This window comes from Malaclemys terrapin, chromosome 9 (genome assembly GCF_027887155.1).
Source record: "Malaclemys terrapin pileata isolate rMalTer1 chromosome 9, rMalTer1.hap1, whole genome shotgun sequence".
In the NCBI taxonomy this organism is placed as follows: domain Eukaryota; kingdom Metazoa; phylum Chordata; order Testudines; family Emydidae; genus Malaclemys; species Malaclemys terrapin.
Genome location: NC_071513.1, coordinates 62,987,239 through 63,008,171, shown reverse-complemented (window position 1 = coordinate 63,008,171; position 20,933 = coordinate 62,987,239). Strand labels below are relative to the sequence as shown.

Below are 20,933 nucleotides of genomic sequence, written 5' to 3'. Positions count from 1 at the left end.
GAAGATGAAAGCCTGAAAAGTATGTAGGGATAGAGAGGTTATCAGAGGATACTTCCAGCACTGTCAGCATATGCTTGCTCTGTCTATATGCTAAATTTGCATTCTGAGCAACTATTTTGAACGAATATGTTCTGTGCTACAGGACCCAGCATTTACTTAGGCAGGAGCTGTCATAGGTTTCACCCCCACTCTGAACTTTAGAGTACAGATATGGGGGCCTGCATGTGAACCCCTACGCTCAATTAACAGCTTAGATCTGGTCTGGCTGCCACCACCCAAATAGTTTGAGTCATTTGGGAAACTCTGTCTCCCTCCCCAAAAAAACCTTTCCCTCCCTGGGTAGCCTTGAGAGACTTCTTCACCAATTCCCTGGTGAACACGGATCCAAACCCTTTGATCTTAACACAAGGAGAATTTAACCATCCCCTTTCTTTCCCCCCACCAATTCCTGGTGAGTCCAGACCCAATCCCCTTGGATCTTAAAAACTGGGAAAAAATCAATCAGGTTCTTAAGAAGGCTTTTAATTAAAGAAAAGAAAGGTGAAAGACAAACCTCTGGGAGAGATTAGCATACCAGCTACTCTCACAGACAACAGATTCAAAACACAGAGGATGTTCCCCTAGGCAAAACTTAGTTACACAAAAGAATACCCAATTTGATTATTCCCCTAATTGCATATGTCAAGTTACAAAAAGAAAATAAACAAAACCTATTTATTCACTTTCTAATACTCACTACTCTGATAAGAGCTGATTCCTTGATCTTTTCCACTCTGGCCAAAACTGAAATTGACCCAGACAAAGGGAACTTCCCTCCTTCCTTTTGAAACATTTTGTCCCCCCATTGGTTCCTCTGGTCAGGTGTCAGCTAGGCTAGGTGAACTTCTTAACCCTTTACAGGTAAAAGAGGTATTAACCCTTAACTATCTATTTATGACAGGAGCCTTTCTGGACATTAGTTGTACACTGTTTGTTTAAGCCTCAGTTAGGTTGGAAAACTGCAATAACTGACATATGACCAATCAAGTGTACTCCCTTCTCAGATGCCAAGTGGTAAGATTTTCCCTGCCCCTTCTGTTGTACACAGAGAGACTGGGCAGGTGTAAGGAGATTGTCCATCCCACAGAGGGTGACAAGGAGGCAGAGCCATAGCCAACCTCCCCACCCCCAGCTCCCAGTCTACCTGCATCCCAGATGATGGTGCATGCATAAAGGAACTCAGGGAAAAGACTGTGCCTCACTCCCTCCCTAAGCTCCCCCTGGGCAATACAACACAGGGCAGTGTTAAATGCTGCTATTAGGCAAGGATAAAAGTATTGATTGAATTAATGATGGTCACTTAATTAAACTGCCCTTTTGGCTGTCACAGGAATATCATCAAGAGCCACATACTGCCCTAGATTTGCAAGTAGAACTTCCATGCAGAGTCCTTTGAGAAGTAGTGGCAGACAGGAGTGCTTGCCTTCTGCTTTAGTCTCAATATGTCGAGGCAATTCTTAGGGTTGGGTAGCTTCCTGGGAACTGCGTATAGGTATGGGGGCTGAGATTTGGGAAAGAGAGGATTTGCTACATGCTGTTTGTGACAGCCTCTGTTCCAGGACTGGTGTATTCATGTTACACTTAACACATATCCAGACTCCACATCCTTGATTTCTCTTCCAGTGGGAAGCTGACCTGCATGGCCCCAGAATTCTGCTATTGCTTGGCAGAAGAAGGGGCAACAGTATTCAATCAAAAGGGAAGAGTTTGCAGGTCATGTCAAGCTACCAACACAGCTTTGGCAGTGGGAACTTTCACGGTATCTGCTCAAGCTGTCACTTTTGCTAAACATACAATCAAAAATTAGGATACCAATGAATAACAGCTCTGACATAAGTGGTGTGGGGAAATCAGTTACATAGTCACTTGATCTTATTCTCTTGGTGTGAAATTTGGCAACAAAAAACTTGACATTGATACTAATATGATCACTTTATGAATTCCGTTTTTCATAAACACTGGTCTGTTTGAAGGAGAAGGGAAAATATCCCATCATTTAATAGCTAGTAACAATCTGAAAAAAGCTGATAAATTAGATTCAAAGTAATTTTACATTATCCAAGAAGATCATACATACAAAATAAAAATTAATTATTCTGTAGGAGGAGATTTGTGAGCAGATATTTCATCTGACAACTGAAATTATCCTAAATGAAAGAGATGATGAAGATTATAGGAATAAATCATTTGACCCTCAACATTTTCTGAAGACCCAATGAGGTAATTGAAGCTACCGAAAGAGAGGTTAACAGAACTGAGATCACTCATTACTATCCAAAGATGTGTTAATTTAGTCTCTTCATCAGCACTGTGTGTATATACACACACAGAAGTTTTCATTATACAGATGCACCATACATGTGGAGGTAACATCTAGGTGATAAACTGCAGAGCCACATGGAACACTGTGGAATGACATTCACCACTCTTAATACAGCCTTCCCAAACCTGTGCTGATAAAGCTTGCATATCACATGAACATGCATTTTATCTGTAGGTAGAAATTATAGATTTACATCCCTTTATGTACACCCCTTTCTCATAGATTTCAGTGCAAGTTAAATAGAAGTTGGCTGTGAAAATCTTTGTACCATCTGGATGTCAGTGATCAATTTAGTGTTTTTATGAATCTACAGCTAGGTTGTGAAGGCTGTCATATGACCACGGTCACTTTTATTTTTTAGGTCCCCTAACAGATGGAGCTTGCCCCATATGTTCAAGATAGCCAGAAGACAACACTGACTGGTTTTAATGTCAGAACAGAATATTCCAGGTTGGCTAGACATGTTACAGGCATGACATTTGGAGCACAGTAGTTTGAGTTTTGTATTATTTGATGCAAAATGTGGGGAAATACATACAAAATTGTCCTCGAATTTCCTGAAGAACCAGTATCCTAAAATAACAAAATTCCTCCAAACATAATTTAGACATTTTTCCTCAGGAAATTAAAAAACAAACAAACAAACAATTCATTTCTCACACAGCTCTGCAGCATCTAGAGGTCTTTGAATATAAGAATCCAAAAAATTGTGTGCAGCTGTTGTAAGCACAGATCTTCCCATACCAATTTCTGTTGGAGAAGTAGCTCATATGCATGTAGTTTTGTGCAAGGAAATTTCAATATGAATCCCACTCTATGATCACCTAAATATGATATTTGTGCTTGCATCTTGGCTGCTATTTCTTCATATGATAAAACCACCAAGGGGTTCAGAACAAGATTCAAAATATCCTTACCAGGATAATATGGGAGGAGAACCGAGGTTGAGATTGGAAATTTGAATTGGATCCAAACTGGGATGGCAAGAGTAGTATACATTTAATGTAATTTCATACATGAATGCCAGTGCAAGGGCTGAATATTAGGACCTATTCCACAGCCCTTTTAAATCAATGGAAACACCTTCAATGACTTTAATGGTCTTTGAATCCAATGAGCTCTAAGTTCTGGGCTATTTGAACCAAATTCATATTATCACTCATTAAAAGGATAGATTTCCAATATCTGAAAAATACTGACCCTTTCATTATCTAAATGAGGACTAAGGGACTGATCCAAAACCCCTTCAAGTTAAAGGAAACCTTTCCATTGGCTTCAATGGGCTTTTGGATCAAGCCTCATATGAGGGAAGATTTGAAGATTAGTAGATTTTCTATGCATTAACTTTTGAATTTTCCGTATTATGGTAGTTTAGAGAAAGGAAAATTTCATACTAACTATATTCTTCAAATGTCATATATATATATATTGTAACCCCTGAGAATGGCAAAGCAGTTTATAAATTTTCATGTATGCAGGAAACTCTTCAGGAATGAAAATGCTTTAAAATTGTTACATAAATGCATGTTATCATTTGACAGCAACTTATGTAAACAGAACCAGCACAGAGAGTTCTTGATAAGTTGTAAGCTTTCTGTTCAAATAAAGATCTCTAGAAAGTGCAGTGAAGTATAGAGCCTTACACATATTTGTTTCCTAGCCACATACTAAGATTATACAAAAAGATGGTTTTTGGCCTTCGGAAGTGACCTTGATGGCTGGCTGCACTGAAGAGAAATCAAGCTGTGGGAATTGCACCCAGTGACAACTTTAAAAGAGTTCAATCCAGTTCCCACTAAAATCAGTGGGAGTCTTTCCTTTTAGTTCAGTGGGAGTTGGATGATTCCATCATTGTTAAACTTCGAGTGATCAGAGCTAATGAAATAATATCCAAATAGTTTAAGTTTCCCATTTACCGATGAATAATTTCTTAGATGATCAGTGTGCTATATTTGACCAGTCAGTAGATTACTGTTAAGCAAATACAGGGTTACAAGGGACCGCAAGGGTCATCTAGTTTAACATCTTGCCAAGATACAGGATTTGTTGTGTCTGAACCATCTAAGACAGATGGCTATTGAGCCGCTTTTTGAAAATCTCCAGTGAAGGAGTTGCCACAACCTCCCTAGGCAGTCTGGTCCATTGTCCTTCTGTTCTTACAGTTAGGAAGTTTTTCCTGAGGTTTAATCTAAATCTGCTGTGCTGTAGTTTGAACCCATTGCCACTTGTCCTGCCCTCTGTAGCAAAAGAAAACAACTGATCTCCATCTTCTTTATGACAGTCTTTCAAGTATTTGAAGACTGCTATCATGCCTCCGCCCCTTAATCTCCTGTTTTAGTTTGACAGAATTAATCAAATAATTTATATTTCAAATATTTTTCTGATATTTGACTAAATCTGCTGGCAACACAGATGAAATGTAAGGATAAATCAAAGACAAAAAAGAGTATAGCATAATGTACCATAACTAAAGTGAAACACAATGATATAATTGTGTCCTGCCTTGAGTGCAGGGAACTGGACTAGATGACCTCTTGAGGTCCCTTCCAGTTCTAGGATTCTATGAATTAGCTAATTACCATAACAAGAGCCAAGTTTACATACATGAGTTATATATGTTACATAGTATGTGTTATATATGGACAGTAAGTGACTATTATCTCACAAAATCTCTAGGAATGATGAGAGATTGAAAGTATGAAGACTCTGTTAACTGCACAATTGGTCCATAACATTCTGCATAGTTATGACACTGTACCTATTAGATGCATGAGAGATGGCTTGATGGAAAAAGCATCAGTCTAAACCATGCTTAGGTTCTTGGATCCACAGTTCAACACTGACTATAACTCCAGTTACATCCACCCACCTTTCATGCCTCCAACCTCCTTCCCAGCTTCTAGCAGCTTTCTCCCTTACCATGCTACCAATAGATCACCTGCCAGAAACCTATGCATGTAGCCAGGTGCTGGAAGAGCCTGTGATATTATTTGAGCAGGATACATTTATTGTGATTATTATTTCTTCTCTGCTTTGGGAGCAGCATGCAAAGCCTTGGTTGGTAGGACTGACTCCATTCACCAGACTGTACATATTCTGCCATTACAATACTGCTAAGGTAGCTATTACCATGTCAGCCTCTCTTGCAAGCTACTGCACAATTCCCTTTGCACTGAATTAGCAAGGAGAACTTAAGAAGTGGTGTCACATTGCACTCCATATGTTTTATGGAAATATGCTAATGAGTGTGAATATAATGTAACTGGAATATGCTTCATGCAAAAGGTCTCTTGTAAGGTATCATTACAAAGCTTATAATCTACTGAGTGTTTTCATCCTATTTGTATGTATGTATCATTATTGTATCTAAAGCTAGAAATATGAAGTATTACTCTGAAGTGCTATTGTAACTATGAAAAGTGTAGGCCATTAATGGTGGTTTAGGATCTTGATGGCTTCCATTAACTAGAACATTTGGTTGTAAATGGCTCTGTTTACTTGTAAGCCTTCCTGTGTTCCTATGAGTCAGGCCGGAAAGAATGAAGGCTTGGGGTCTCACAGGACATGTGACTATATCACCTCGTACTGAAATCCATCTTAAACCTGGTGCTTTTCCATTTAGAAGGAGGACTGGGACCCAGAGAGAGACAAAGGATTCCCACCTTGTGCCAAAGCTATAAAAGGGGGTGGAACAGAACAAAGTGGGCTGCAGTCATGAGAAATCCCCTAGTTACCACCTGAGCTGGAACTAACAAAAACTGTACCAGGGAAAGGATTGGGCCCAGATTAAGAAGGAGTCTAGTCTGTGAAAGAAGCTTATTGGAACATCTCTGAGGGTGAGATTTACCTGTATTCAGTTTCTTCAGTGTATTGGACTTAGACTTGCATGTTTTGTTGTATTTTGCTTGGTAACTTACTTTGCTCTGTTATTACTTGAAACCACTTATAACCTACTTTTTATACTTAATAAAATCACTTTTGTTTATTAACAAACCCATAGTAAGTGATTAACACCTGGGGGAGCAAACAGCTGTGCATATCTCTCTATCAGTGTTATAGAGGATGGACAATTCATGAGTTTACCCTGTATAAGCTTTATACAGAGTAAAACAGATTTATTTGGAGTTTAGATCCCATTGGGAACTGGGTGTCTGGGAGCTGGAAATAGGTAACCTGCTGAGTGGTTTTCAGTTAAAGCCTGCAGCTTTGGGGACGTGGTTCAGACCTGGGTCTGTGTTGCAGCAGACTAGTATGTCTGGCTCAACAAGGCAGAGTTCTGGAGTCCCAAGCCATCAGGGAAAATGGCTCAGAGGTAATTTCAGCACATCAGGTGACAGTCCCAAGGGAGACTCTGTGACCGAACCCGTCACAAGTGGATCATCTTGCAGCAAGGATCCTCTTCACAAAGTTTTCTTTTGGCCTCCATCACACCATCCATTGAGACTTTTGAGGCCTGTCTATTGTCCACAGTAGGGGAAGGGATGGAGAGAGAGAGTAATCAAGTCAGGGATACACACATCATCCCTTCCATGTAGATTCCCTGGTGAGAGATGTATGAAATTGGTCCATGCTGTTTTTTACCCCTTCCCTCATGAACCCAACCATGTGCAGCCATTACCAGGGGGAGACCCTGTTAGAGGGGTACTATTGGAACCAGGTAAATAGGAAGCCAAGAGGCAGGGATTGCCAGGAGTTGGAACCACTATGGAGGCATGATTGCCTCTGCAAAGCTAGGCCTGGCATCCCATCGATCCCTGGGGATTTGTTGTAGCCTCCAAGATCTAATTCACACAGGTGGGGATGAGATGGGAGGGGGAGGGGGCAAAGATAACCTCCCATAGGGGGGATCCTTACAGAGATTTCCTCCCCATACAGGTTTTTCCTCAGTATGGGTTGATCTACTCACGGATCTTAGCAAATCACTCATATCTAAGATCAATAGATTTTGAGGACAGAGGGCATCATTGTGACCATCTAGTCTGACTAGCATAACACAGGCCAAAGAACTTTTGCAATGGATTTTTGTTTTTCTAAATGTAATGTACCAGTTTTTCATTCAGTGCCATTGAGCAGCCTGTGTGACTCCCTTAGGAAAACAGAACCTACAGCAGATTTAGAATAAAAAAATTCACTCTCTATAAATGATGGTGGTTCTGAACTGTACAAGATCTATTCAGCAGTGTCACTATAAAATTCAGATGGTGCATTCAGGATCAAAGTGGTCAAACAGATTCCTGGCTTCAAAAGGAGTAATTTGTACAATATTAATGGTGAAATGTTGTCAAACCAAGACACTTGTCAGCTGACCATAAAAATATAATGGCTTGTAAGTTGAGACATGTAATTTATCTGCATCAATTAATGAGGAGAAATGTTCTTACACACAAGTGGCACAACCATAAGGGGGCTGTGATCAGCCAACCCTCACTAAATGAAGATCAACACCTTATCTAGAACTTAATTATCGGGAGTGCCATTTATACGAGAGGAACATCAGAAACAAGATAGGGAAAATGTGCTGCTAGCATTACAAATCTTTGAAATAAAGTGGCTGACAGTGAGCACACAAATGATGATAAATGTTTTTTCTCAAAACTTTGTGCACCTTCAAGCATTTATTTGTTGTCAGGGAAGTGTAAATTGTATTATTCCCAGTATACAGTATCAGGCACTGCTGTCAGCTGATTATTTTCTGCAAATATGTATATTTTAAAATGACACAGCAACTAGACTAGTAGAGCTTCCAAGCCCCTATGTATGTTTAACAATTAGGATGTTTGTATATACCTAACTTTTCAAATTTAGAAAGTGTATCAACATGCCTACATTGTAAATACCAGTGTTTACTTTTCTAATAAAACATTGACAGCCCAGTCATCTGAGAAAATGAAATAGAAGGGCAAAACGTGAGAATAATGCTGTAAAGCAAATGTTTTTGGCAATAGCTGTTGATGGGAGGAATTGTGTCTAGTAAGTAGAATGCAGGACAGAGGGTTTTATTCCTGGCTCTGCCACTGACTTCTTGTTTGATCTTGGGCAAGTTACTTAAGATCTCTCTGCTTCAGTTTACTCATTTACATAATGGGCATAACACTCTACTTGTACCTTAGGCATACTATGAGGTAGATCTGGTCAATTTTTTGGAAAACAAAGTTTGTTTTAAAAAAAAGCCTTTTGAAACATTTTGTAAAAATCTCAGAACATTTTCCTTTGCCAAAAAATCATGTTTTGGTATTTGAATAATTTAAATTATAAAAATTGTGAAACAAAAACCTTAGGTCTATTGTACCATTTGCTGAAACAAAACTTCAACAACATTTTTCATCTTTTTTTTTTTTTTTTTTTGCTAGCTCTATTGTGAGATACAATTAACGCCAGTAAGTTGTTTTGAAATCCTCGGATGAGATGTAATTTGAGAGCAGTGTATCATTTTAAAATGAGTGACTAGTTCAAATTTAAAAGAAAAAGAAAATTATCTGTTCAGCTACAGCATTCCCCTGGAAGAGGCTACTCTGCATTCCTAACTCCTAATGACACTAATGGAAGTTACATATTCATGAGAGGAAGTTAGGCACCTTAATATTATAATAGGACTCAATATATTTTGACTTTCCATTGCATCTAAGCTACATGTATGTATTTTGTGACCATACACCCCGTATCATGATGCTCACCTAACTATGTAAAAAAGGAAAACGATGCCCCCGAACCTGCAAACAGCATCTGAATAAAGTTAAGTGAATGAAGTATTTGCAGGTTTAGAGCCTATATCACTAAAAACCTTTTCACTGCAGTCACAAATTTTTGCATAGGTGAAAGAGTTCACTAGTTTCTTGAGCAGGGGTCATGGTAATAGGGTTTTTGCTTAAATTAGCTGAAATTTTGGATTTCAGCCTGAGCCAGTGAATCAAGTGTTTTGTTATATGGATTGTAGCAGTATGCCTAAAAACCCTTCGTCTCATGCGTAATAAGTTAGATCAGGACGAGTAAGGATACATACTCAGTGGGACAACTGATGACCTTACAAAATTTAGGGCAGGGGTCTCAAACACCTGGCCCATGGAATTATTTGCTGCGGCCCACCAAGCTCCCCTCGCCTTCCCCCTGAGTTATTTCCTGTGGTTGCCAAGCTCCCCTCACCTGCTGCCCCCCTCCCTCCCCAGTGCGCCACGTCCCCGTTCCTCTGCCTACCTCCAGGTGCTTCCCGACACCAAACAGCTGTTTGGCAGCACTTAGCGCTTTCCAGGAGGGAGGGGGGAGTAGCAGGGAGCTACGCACTGAGGGGAGGAGGCAGAGAAGAGACGGGGCAGGGGCAGGGATTTGGGGAAGGGGTTGGAATGAGGGCAGGGAAGGGGTGGGAAGAGGCAGGGCAGGGGCATGGCCTCATGGAAGGGGTGGGGTGGGGGCGGGGCCAGGGGCAGTGGGGGGTGGTGGGGGGGTCAGTGATGCGGCCCTCAGCCAATGTAGTAGTCCTCATGTGGCCCTTGTGGTCATTTGAGTTTGAGATCCCTGGTTTAGGGGAATTCAATAATTCTGAATTCTGTCTTGTGTTGCCTTCTCAGTGACTTGTTTTCAAAACCAGTCACTATGGTCACCCATACTAGCATAAGGGAAGTGAGAAGAGGGGGTATGGCCCTTATGAAAATTTGTTTCTTCCTCACTCATAAAGGAGATTAGATAAGATATTATGTACCATAGTAACATGGCTTTTCCATATCTTGGTGTCTTCAAGTCAAAACGAGATGGCTTTCTGGAAGACATGCTTTCGTCAAACAAGTTATTGGACTCAATACAGAATTAGCTGAGTGGTCTGTGTTACACAGGAGGTCAGACTAGTTGATCTAATGGTTCCTTCTGGCCTGAAATCTATGACACCTGTTATATGCTGCTAGCAATCTGCCAGTATTTTAATGGGAACCTCAGAAGGTTTGTGCTCTAACTCAGCTGAAATACACACTGTGCCTGAAACTTAAATTCAAAGTCTCAGCCCAGAAGCAAGTGCTGGCTTTTCACTCCTGTAACTCAAACCATGGCAACGACGAGTTATTTTATAGGCACATGGACAAAAGTGAATTATTCCTAAGAAGAAGATACTTATTTTGCCGTTACTTCTAAATATCTAACTGCATTGTTACCACAGATCAGCTTTGGCTGAAGTAGCATATTTGCTGCATTTGCCATCTATCCAAGATAATTATATCTTCAAGAGACCAGGACACTGCAATCCTAAGAAGGGCTGCCAAATAAACAACTTCTCCACCATGTGGCTCCTTTTTCCGATTTACTCTGCCTGGAGCTGGTCAGAGAAGAGTGGAGCTTTGCCTTTCTCTTGTGCACACCTCCTGCACCTGCCCCTTGTTATCATGAGAACCATGGAGAAGACGAAGGAACGGAGGAGCAGAGGGAGCATCAGATACCAAAGAACTAGAGCAGGGCTTTGCACTGACTAGACTGGGCCATTTGACTCATTGGAATCTTATTGTAACATCAGGCACCACATTAAGACAAGCTTTGACCTTGACCAATGGTTGGCACAATAGAGTTGCTATGTGATGGGAGAGGAAAAAGTGATTATGAAACTCTATATATTAGTTATAGAAGAGTATGAACAAGTGTTTTGTAGTTTTCTAAAAACCTGGGAATTGTAATTAGTGAACTAAAACAGGCCATTCCAAGCATCCCAAATGAAGTTTTTGGGACAACATATGATAAACTGGGAAGTTCCTATAAAGCCAGGATATGTGGACTCTTTGCTTACATTAGCTCCCCTCCACTTCCCTCCTTCCCCCCACCCCCCCCAAAAAAGAAAACCACCCTAAATTGGTCAGAATACACTCTCCTCATTTATGAAAATTCAGTGTGGCTTTTCCCTCCAAAATCTTAATGGAATAAGCAGAAATATGCTGTAGATTCCAGCAGCTTCACAGGCTGAAACTTGGGCTACAGGCAGAGATAAAAGGTGACATAATGACACCAGTTTATGTCTCATATTAGAAAGTAAATTAGCAGGCCAAGACTAAAAGAAAAAAGAGAGGCAGGGGAAAGACATTAGATTCTTTTGATATTTAATGCACATGCACAGGTGCAACACTATAGCTATTTACCAATAGCAACTGACTGCTCAGTTACCAAATAGGTTGAACTGTATCCATGGGATTTAACATTTGTGTCTGTGTAGAATCTGGAAGGATATTTTTTCTAAAAACATTTTTATTATGGTCATAACTGAAGTATATAAGCTAACTTTTGCGTAGGCACGTAATAGCCTATGCCAAGAGAACAATTAGGTCATATAGCTCAAACTAAGACCAATTACATATATTAGGGTTACCATACGTCCGGATTTTCCCGGACATGTCCGGCTTTTGGGGGCTCAAATCCCCGTCCGGGGGGAAATCCCCAAAAGCCGGGCATGTCCGGGAAAATCGGGAGGTAGGGAGGGCTCGGCCGGGGCCTCTTTGGCCGGGGCCGGTGCGGGGCCGGGCCGGGGTCGCGGGGCCGGGGGCATGGTGCCGGGCCGGGAGCCAGGCCGGGCGCGCGGTGCCGGGCCGGGCTGGGCGCGGTGCCGGGCCGGGAGCCGGTCTGGGCCCGCGGGGCCGGGCCGCCGGGGGGTGCGCTGGGCCGCGGGGCCGGCAGTGCTGGGCGGGCCGGGGGTGGTCGGCCGGGGGCCGGGGCCGGCACCCCAGGGCCCGAGCCGACCCAGGCTGGAGCCGCCGGGGGGGCCAGCCTGGGCCGCACCTCCTCCCCCCACACCCCCCCTTACCTGCTTCAGGCTTCCCGCGAATTAAATGTTCGCGGGAAGCAGGGGAGGGGGCGGAGACTTTGGGGAGGGGGCGGGGTTGGGGCGTGGGCGGGGCTGGGGGCGGGGCCGGGGCCCCGTGGAGTGTCCTCCTTTCGGAGGCACAAAATATGGTAACCCTAACATATATAAACTTTTAATAAAGATATGGAACAAAACAGCTCACAACACAGCGCCTAGCACAACAGAAGAGATCAGCTCACTTCTAATAATAGACTGCCACTTTTCTCCTGTTTCTTATCTCTACCCTTTACAAGCACCCCCTACAGGTACAGCTAGGCGAATAACATGTTTTTCTTTGGTGAAATCAGAAAGAAAGAAAAAAAAAACTGTTCTGGTGGATTCATAAAAAGTGAAGTATTCAATGCATTTACCTCAGATTATTGGTGTACTCTTCTGTACATAAAGGCAGACGTTTATTTTAACAGGTGAAAACTGCTTCTCATTTTAGTAACTGCCCTGCTTCCATTCTGGCAAGTGTTAAGGGAACTATTTTTACTAGAGAAGCATGACACAAGTTTTCATACTGCATCAGCAGAGGCAACCACACAGAGCTTTCATTTCCCTGCTGGGAGAACTCAGATGCAACTCAGTCACACACACCACAGTTCTAAGAAGATATGACCAACAGTATCAACATACAGAATACTCCAGGTGTTTGGGTCCGTCCATATAATGGCATCAGCATCTGCCAAACAAAAGAACCACTCTACCCCATCAAAGGAAACAGTGGTGTAATTATAGTCATTAAAAGAAAGAGACGGGTTTAAAGGATGAAGCTTGAGGATTTCTTTCCCCATTATTGATGGAAATGGAGCGTATGTGTCATGGGGCAATGTCATTCTGTGTATCTGTAACTCCTTCCTGTGCAACTGGCAGACTTGTACCTCAGTTCTTCCCACTGAAGGGTTGTTCTTGTATAGGAACTTTTTCCCAGCATGCCTTTCTGGGAGGCAGACCCTTTACAGGAGGCTATAGAGTGACTATTTTGAAACTGGTTGCTGCTTCTGCCAAGCCAGCAGTGCTTTTAACTCTTAGTATGTTTTATCTAGAGCTGGTTGAAAAAACAGGAACCTATTTTCATATGGAAAATGTACAGCTTTTTGTTCTTAAGCATTTAAAACAGACACATGTACAGATACATAGGTGGTGTATATGTAGGGTGATCATATAGCAAGGATGAAAAATCGGGATGGGGGGTTGGGGGTAATAAGCACCTATATAAGACAAAGCCCCAAATATTGGGACCATCTCTATAAACTCGGGTCATCTGCTCACCCTATGTATGTGTGCATTTAGTGCAAGAAGCTCATGGCCCTCAGAGACTGAGGATGGGCTCTGGAGACCAGAGTGGATCAGATGGAGTAGGGATTTAGGTTTATTAGGAACTGGGGAACCTTTTGGGAAAGGAGGAACCTATACAGGAAGGATGGGCTTCACCTAAACCAAAACAGAACCAGATTGTTGGCATGTAAAATAAAAAGATTATAGAGGAGTTTTTAAACTAAGGGCTCAGGGAAAGTCGACAGATATGGAGGAGCACAGGGTTTGGAACAGACATCCCATATGGAAGGATATATTAACTGAGATTCTCTATATCGGGGTGGGCAAATTTTTTGGCCTGAGGATCCGGGGATCAGAAACTGTATGGAGGGAGGGTGTAGTGTATTAAATTGCTCCCCATAGGAATGTGTACTTATGGTGTACTACTTACAGCTGCCAGTCCTGGTGCTCTGAGCCGCATAGTAAGGGGGCTGGGGGGTTGGATAAGGGGCAGAGAATCCCAGGGGCAGTCAGGGGACAGGGAGCAGGGGGCAGTTCGTTGGGGCAGAAGTTCTGGGGGGGCAGTCAGGGGACAGGGAGCAGGGGGGGTTGGATAGGTGTGGGAGTCCCGGGGGGCCTGGGGTGGGGATGTGGATAGGGGTCAGGGCAGTCAGGGGACAGGGAGCGGGGGGGGGGGGCTGGATAGGGGGTGGGGGTACCAGGGTGGCAGTTAGGGGCCGGGGATCCCGGGAGGGGGCGTTCAGGGGATAAGGGGCAAGGGGGGTTGGATGGGTTGGAAGTTCTGAGGGGGGCAGTCGGGGGCGGGATGTGTGAGGGGGTGGATAGGGGTGGGGGCCAGGCTGTTTGGGGAGGCACAGCCTTCCCTACCTGGGGTGTGGTGTATTAAATCGCTCCCCGTAGGAATGTGCTACTTATGACGCACCAGGACTAGCAGCTGTAAGTAGTACACCATAAGTAGCACATTCCTATGTGGAGCAATTTAATACACTACACCTGGTGGCTCACACAGCCACGCTGCCCAGCAGGAACTCGCAGCCCACCGCCCAGAATGCTGGTGGCACAGCGAGCTGAGGCTGTGGGGGAGGGGCCAGGGGCTAGCCTCCCCGGCCGGGAGCTCAAGGGCCAGGCAGGACGGTCCTGCGGGCCGTAGTTTGCCCATCTCTGCTCTATATTCTAGTAAAGAGGAGATGATTGAAGTTGATAAAATACAGGTAGGAATTGAACAGAAACAGTCAAATGAAAAAGAGCCGTTCAATTACATCACATAATGGCAGAGAGCTAAAAAGTGTCAAATTTTATAAATACTTGTATACAAATGCTGGAAGTCTAAATACTAAGAAGCGTAAACTTGAGTGCCTGGTATTAAATGGTGATATTGATATAACAGACATCACAAAAACTTGGTGAAACGATGAAAATCAATAGGACATAGTAATAACAGGGTATAAAATATATAGGAAAGACAGGGTAGGTCATGCTGGTGGGGGAATGACACTATATGTGAACGAAAACAGAGTCATATTGTAAAAATCTTAAATTAATCAAACTGTACCATAGAATCTCTATTCATAGAAATTCCATGCTTGAATAATAAGAATATAGCAGTAGGAATATACTACTGACATCTGACCAGGATGGTGAAGGTGAAATACTCCTGAGATTAGAGACACTATAAAAATAGACAACTCAATAATAATGGGGGATTTGAACTATCCCCATATTGTCTGGGTACCTGTCACATCAGGTTGAGATGCAGATATAAAGTTTTTAGACACCATAAATGACTGTTTCTTGGAGAAGCTAGTCCTTGAACCCACAAGGGGAGAGGCAATTCTTGACTTAGTCCTAAGTGGAGCACAGGATCTGGTCCAGGAGGTGAATACAGATGAACCACTTGGTAATAGTGATCATAATAATAATTAAATTTAACACAATTGGGGGGGGGGCAGGAGAGAACACCAAAGCAGCCTGCCACAGTAACATTTAACTTCAGAAAGGGGAACTACACAAAAATGAGGAAGCTAGTTAAATGGAAATTAAAAGGTACAATCACAAGAGTGAAATGACTGCAAGCTGTATGGAAACTTTTTTAAAAACACCATCATAGAGATTTAAATAAAATTAATATCCCAAATTAAAAAACATAGTAAGAAGGCCAAAAGAGTGCCACCCTGGATAAACAACAAAGTAAAAGAAGCAGAAGCAAACAGGCATCATTTAAAAATTGAAAGTCAAATCGTACTGAGGAAAATAGAAAGGAGCATAAACTCTTGCAAATCAAGTGTAAAAGTATACTTAGGCAGGACAAAAAAGAATTTGAAGAGAAGCTAGCAAAAGATTCAAAAACAGCAATACATGAGAAGCAGGAAGCCTGCCAAAAATCAGTTAGGCCAGTGGATGATCAAGGTGCGAAAGGAAAACTCAAGGACGATAGGGCCATTGCAGAGAAACTAAATGAATTATTTGCATTGAGAGGATGTGAAGGAGATTCCCACACCTAAATCATTCTTTTTAGGTGACAAATCTGAGGAAATGTCCCAGACTGAGGTGTCAGTAAAGATGGTTTTGGAACAAACTAATACATTAAACTGTAATTTGTCACCAGGACCAGATGGTATTCACCCAAGAATTATGAAGAAACTCAAAAATGAAATTGCAGAACTCCTAACCCATTACTTAACCGATCACTTAAATCAGCTTCTGCACCAGATGACTGGAAAATAGCGAATGTGATGCCAATTTTTAAAGATGGCTCTAGAGACAATCCTGGCAATTACAGGCCACTAAGTCTAACTTTGTCACCAGGCAAACTGGTTGAACCTCTAGTAAAGAACAGAATTATAAGACACATAGATGAACATGATTTGTTGGGGGGGAAGGGAGAAGAGTCAACAGGGCTTTTGTAAAGAGAAATCATGCCTTACTAATTTATTTGAGGGGGTCAGCAAACATGTGGACAAGGGTAATCCAGTGGATATAATGTACTTGGACTGTCAGAAAGTCTTTGACAGGGGGTTTCACTTTCTGAATGTCCCAAACTCCCCACTTGGTTTTTCATGACAAGGGCAGGTAATTTGCATAAACAGAATGTCAGGGAAACTGAGCCCCCGAGACAGATGATGGAATGTCCAGTGAAGGGTGAATCTGGGCTATAAATACCCTCACTTGGCACAGGAGCTACAAGAACACCAGTAAGGAGGCTAGGGAGTAACAGCAGTGACTCAGGGGCCAGCGGGAGCTTCAGTGCCCAAGAGCTGACAAATGAAGGAAGCAGGGAACCAGAGAATAGCCAAATATGGTCCTTGCAAGAGCTAGGTCTCTAGAGGCTCAGGAGACATAAATAATTAAGGAGTGAGACATTTGTTAGTAGCTGTAGAGGTAGAAATAAAGTGACGTGACTGAGTAATAAACATTCTGAGCTGTGACCACAGAACAGCACAATTCCTGGCACAGAAGAATCTTTTCACTTAAGAGCAGTGAGCCAGATTCTCTTCTGGAATAAATCCATTTACTTAAATGGAGTTGTGCTAACTGAAACCATCTGTGGCTTGGTCCCAGTGATTGTAACCAGCACTAGCAAATCAAGTCACAAATTTGCTGTGTAACACCTATACTGGCCATATTCAGCCAGGGAAATATTTCCAGAGATCAGTGGGGCAATATTTAGCTGCCTGGTGTTATTTTATTCATGCACCTTGGTTTCTGGCTGACAACATCCATTTGCTGCTGTCAGCAGTGCCAAGTTAGAGGCACTGTGCAACACTCCACCTGCTCCAGCAGCCCTACAGCCCAAACCCATTACCAGCATTGTTTAAGGCACGTAAGGCTGGGGAGGTAGGAACAGATGAGTCCATGTCTCCCTACCCTCCTCTATGGGATAGCAGAGAACATGTTTACCAGTGCTGATCTTCACTGACTTGCAGGAAGGAGACTCCCACAAGTTCTGACCTCTGTTAAATTTATTAATCTGCAATATCCAAAATTAGGATTATGTACTGTACGCATTTTATGATTTTTTAAACCAAACTTGCTACTTTTGGATAATTTAAGAATTATACCCAGATGAATAGATACTTTTTCATTAATCCATTTCTTAGATAATTTTAACATAAGATTTAATAAAAGAAATCATATCAGTATAATATCTGATTTGTCCATGAGAACACAATACAATTCTGCTGTTACACAGGGATCGTATCTATGATCTAATAGGTCTTCTAATTTCTGAACTAGGAGATCAGATAATAGTAAATCTGTTCTAATGTTGCCAGGGAAGCATGTTGCAGACAGTACAGATGTGATAATTATTTTACATCCTAACCAGTATAAAGCAAAACATTCTAACTCGTTGGAGTCTATTATTTTTAAGAAAAACAGCAACAGTATTTCATCTCACTAAATGTGAAATAAACAGCATTATCGAGAAATAATCAGTGTTACTGAGACTTCAGGGTATTAAAATGGCTAAACCTGGATAATAGTTAAAATGAATGTCACTAGAGTTAAGAGATTATGCACATCTTGAGAGTGATTCTCCACCATGGAGTGGCACTACGCAATGGTCTACCATACAGGTAAAGCTTGTTTGGCAGGAGATGGGGGTCAGTCAAGGAGTGCAGACCACACTTCTTCAGGATCCAAGAATCACCACAGATCTTGCAAATTTCTGTTCCAAGTGCAAGACACGTCTTTGCCTTTGCCTTCGCTAAAGCATACATAAAACTTTAAAATAAGAATTTATTTAAAAAAATAAGTCCATACATAATTTTTCCTTCTGGGGAAAGGAAGAGAGATAGAATAAACCACAAGTGACAGATGCCAGGCACATCACAGAACCCCAGGTTCAGCACAGCACTTGAGCTTGTGCATAAGTGCATTGCTGAATCAGAATGGTTTGCTGAATCAGAGCCACAAGCTGCTGCTGGAAAGTACTCGGATACACAGTGATGGGCATGGTATAAGAACCGCAACAGGCCAGAATGGAATAGCTGTCAGCACCATGCAGTTCACCCGGAGACCTTTCATTCAAGGTTGCAATCCTTAGAACTCGATTAACTATTTCTACAAGAGAGAAAGGCAAAGCCAACCCTGATGATAGACACGCTTCATAACACAGCTGTATGGCTTCGATGAAGTTTGAAATGAAAAACATGTATTGATGACAAAGAAAGGGATTTAAGACTAACCAACCCAGCACTACAGCAACCTTAAGCTGCACAAGGAGCACTGAGTCAGCATATTACCATAGGCCTCAGTGATCTTGACAGGCCTGCAAGGGTCATATTTTCACATGGATGATCTGATAATGAACACTTTTCTTCTGAGTACTAAGCACAAACAGGCTTTCCTTTAACATTAGTCATGCAACGATGCAGAGTTATGAGCAATCCTATCACCAAGGACCATGCAGGAAATTCACACTTAGGGAATGTCTACACTGTGAAAAAAGATGTGTTCTTAATTCAGGTCAGACTACTCCCTTTAGCCCTGCAATTGTTGTTTATACTGAAAGTTGAATTGCACCTTGGCTAAGAATCAACACTAAGGGCCAAATCTTCAACTGATATAAATCTGGCCCCTCCATTAAAGTCAAGTGAGCTGTGCTAATTTACCCAGCTGAGGATCAGACTCTAGAACTAGAGCCAGCTGAATTCATTACAGACATCATTGATTACAAACTTAATCCCTTTTTTATTGTTATTTTCATGAACCAATCCTGATTTCAAGGAGTTGGTTATTCATAAGTGCATATAAAAATAGCTTGGATGAATAGTTTCTAGGCTATTTGCTATTTGGTGGTGTTTCCAGTTCTGAGTGGATGACATTGTAAAAATAAGAGGAGACTAACAAATGGTAAGTAGAAAGTCAGGACCGGCTCTAGGCACTAGCAAAGCAAGCATGTGACTGGAGTGGCACAATTCCAGGGGCAGCATTCCCACTGTTTTTTTTTTTCTTTTTGGTTGTTGCTTGGGCAGTTGCGCTCTCGGAGCTTGGGGCGGCAAAAAACCTAGAGCTGGCCCTGTAGAAAGTAACACAGAGAGACACAGACACACACACTCACTCTCCTGGTGTTAATTATTTAACAAATAATAGTTCATGTCACAATTCATGAGATATATGAATATGTAGCAATTGTCCAATATTCAAGTACAACAAATGAGCCCAGGTGGTGGATCCTGCATTTGTATTCATTAAAATACTTAAAGCTCTAGTGAAGTCAGTTCATTCTGGTTTACTTGAGGACTGGGTTTTTTTGTGACTTTTGGTGAAATTTTACAGTGAGCTCCGTAGAGCTGAGCCAGAATTTGGGCCATATTCACATCTCATATACAGCATTATAAATCCAGCGTAATGCTTTTGAATGTAGCTGGATTTACACTGCAGTAACATAAATCAAAATATGGACCACTTTTAAAAAAGAGTTTATTTTTTTAGCTTGTAAATAATATTGTGCTAGCAAGTGAAATTGGGACTTTTTATACTTCCCAATTCAAACCTATTAACATGTTTATTTCATGATTTACTAAAAATCAACCCAATGACCCTTTGTTTGTTCCCAGTCTGTCTGTTTTTTCTCCTTCCCCCCCTTTCCCCGCCCCAGAAAGCATAGTTGATTTGGTTGGACTGATTCCCAGTAATTGAACACAATGGTTTGTTCTCCAATAAACTGTGACTGCACTTTAGCACCCTGATTTTCCCCAAGACAGTCCATTTGCATTGGCTTTGAGTGGGCTCTCTTGCTAATGATTCCTTTGGACCACCCAAAAGTTCAACAGGAAGCTCTATTTTTTAGAGGAACATCATCCAGCTCAGAATCAGATCTTTAAAATTAATTTTTAAAACTTAGTATTTTGTACTAGCACCACCTTAAATGCTCACAAAAGGGTCTAACAGCTTGCAAAATGAGCTGATTTGACATCAGTTTTAAAGACAGGTTTAGTTTGAGAGGAGATAAAGCCTTGACATTTAGATAAAGCCTAAACTAGTCAAGTTTCACAATAGGATAGGGACTATAAATCTGTAGCGTTGTTGTATCATGTTGGTCCTAGGATATTAGAGAGATAAGGTGGGTGCAGGGGTGGCTCCAGGCACCAACACAGCAAGCGGGGGGCGGGGCAGCCTGCCGGTTGCTGTGAGGGCGGCAGTCAGGAGGCCTTCGGCGGCGTGCCTGTGGGAGGTCTGCTGGTCCCACAGTTTTGGTGGCAATTCGGCGGTGGGTACGCCGAAGCTGTGGGGCCAGCAAATCACCCGCAGAAATGCTGCCGAATCCGCGTGACTGCGGACCGTCCGCAGGCATGCAGCCGAAGGCCGCCTGACTGCCGTGCTTGGGGCGGCAAAAAACATAGAGTCGCCCCTGGGTGGGTGAGGTGATATCTTTTATTGGACCAACTTCCATTGGTGAAAGAGACAAGCTTTTGAGCTACACAGAGCTCTTCCTCAGGTTTAGGAAAGATACTCAGCATGTCACAGCTCAATACAAGGTTATTA

The 20,933-nt window shown here is 42.2% G+C and overlaps 1 protein-coding gene across 1 annotated transcript in view; it reads right to left on the bottom strand.

Annotated features, from left to right (window-relative positions):
* The window catches only part of LOC128843474 (G-protein coupled receptor 35-like), a 132,694-nt gene that overhangs the window by 88,188 nt on the left and 23,573 nt on the right, over positions 1-20,933 (bottom strand). The gene's annotated exons all lie outside the window — the stretch shown is intronic.